Below are 2,142 nucleotides of genomic sequence, written 5' to 3' on the forward strand. Positions count from 1 at the left end.
TTGACAGCGGCGTGAAGTTGCGGCAAGTGCCTCTGTGCACGTTAGCGTGTGCAGAGCTCAAATATCTAAATTCTCTCTTAGCTAGTGAGTGCATGCTCGACGCATTTGCCCTCATAGCAGAGGGGCCCTATAGGTGCAACAGAGACGCGAACGCCGGCTTTTCTATTTTTTATCACAGTTCCAGACTACACGGAGAGTGTGCGAGTTTTTGGTTTGAGAATCATCCTTAACAGTGTTTGGGGAGGGGGGTGGCCGGTGCAAGGAGCGAGGACCTGTGTGCGCTATGTTAACTCGTGCACCTTCGCAATTTCGTAGGGGTCCCCAGTGATGGCGATCAAGCGTTAATGCGCCGTTGCATTCTTAGGTATGAGCGTTATGACGGCGAAACATACATGTTTTAGAGGCATAAAAGGCTTTTCAGCCTCTCTGAAAGATGCCGCTACAAATTTGATATCTATGTTGAGGGAAATGACGGCGGAGGGCATTGGTAGCTTGGAGACAATTANGCCGCTACAAATTTGATATCTATGTTGAGGGAAATGACGGCGGAGGGCATTGGTAGCTTGGAGACAATTAGTCCCTGATGCACTATTTTTGGTGATCTGGGGAGCGCCAAAGATTGGTGCACAAATGCTCCAGTACAATCCTACGTATTACGCAGTGATTCATTGCTTGTGTGCCAAGAGCGCTGGCATGATTTTTTCCATTGAGTTGGTGGCCGGATTGTAGGGAAGTGATACACCTGCGTCGCTCCTCGCAACTTGGCTGAAGAGCTTCACAGTAGCTTATTGTGGGAAGCTACTCGTGATGATGACAACAGGTTAGCCAAAAGGACAAATTAGACAAAAGACGTATATGGACGGCATGGCGAAACAATAGTTTAAGCTGGCAGAATTTGCTGTGGCCTGGAATTTAGTGCGCCTGGATTGTCCAGGACGCCCGTCTTGTTGCTGACACAGGTGGGCGTAGGCGTCCTCCTTACCCGGAAGAGGCGGCCAAAGGGCGCAAGTTGCGTTTTGGGAAGCGGCGCCTGGAGCTGCAGCGCAGCGGGGGAACCCTGATCCGGTATGGCCCGCGCTTAGGAGCCTTTGCGACTAGCTGTTGCTGGACGCCCACGCCTGAACAATGCAGAATGCTTTATTGCGGGCGGTGGTGGGTAGCCTTTGGGAGAGTGGGAGTGAGGTCGTGCACTTGTCCGAAGAGCTCTGTTCGGATTTGCAGAAGCTGACACCCCACGGCAGCCCTCGACAGCTTGTTTGCTGGACAGGCAGAACGCATTGGGAACGCAATGCTGACTTGAATGAATGTGTTTGTGCGTTTGTTTGGCTGTCTGTTTGCGTGTGGGCGTGCGTGCAGCTGAGGGGAGCCTAGCCACGCAGTTCAGCGGAGCGGCCAGACCCAGAAAAGGAACCCGCAGTGTAGGGTTCGGTGCTGATGATCGCTCTACCGTTTTGGGCGGTTATGTCAGACTGGTGTTGGGGACAGAGCGTACGATGTGCAGTGGCGTGCGCAGCGCGGTTTGGCTTGAACAATTTGCAAAAAGCCGTATTCACATCTTTTACGCACGTGTATGTGGTCCACCGCCCCCTACGTGGGTAACGGTGGGAGGATGTATACTGCATTTTTAAGGGATTCACATTCACACAGACAACGCAAGCCATTTTGCCTATACTCGTTCCCGTTGACAGCGGCGTGAAGTTGCGGCAAGTGCCTCTGTGCACGTTAGCGTGTGCAGAGCTCAAATATCTAAATTCTCTCTTAGCTAGTGAGTGCATGCTCGACGCATTTGCCCTCATAGCAGAGGGGCCCTATAGGTGCAACAGAGACGCGAACGCCGGCTTTTCTATTTTTTATCACAGTTCCAGACTACACGGAGAGTGTGCGAGTTTTTGGTTTGAGAATCATCCTTAACAGTGTTTGGGGAGGGGGGTGGCCGGTGCAAGGAGCGAGGACCTGTGTGCCCTATGTCAACGCGCGCACCTTTGCAATTTCGTAGGGGCCCCAGTGGTGGCGATCAAGCATTAATGCGCCGTTGCATTCTTAGGTATGAGCGTTATGACGGCGAAACATACATGTTTTAGAGGCATCAAAGGCTTTTCAGCCTCTCTGAAAGAGGCCGCTACAAATTTGATATCTATGTTG

Source organism: Eimeria mitis, genomic scaffold (assembly GCF_000499745.2).
Source record: "Eimeria mitis Houghton genomic scaffold, Emh_scaff2124, whole genome shotgun sequence".
NCBI classification, from domain to species: Eukaryota; Apicomplexa; class Conoidasida; order Eucoccidiorida; family Eimeriidae; genus Eimeria; species Eimeria mitis.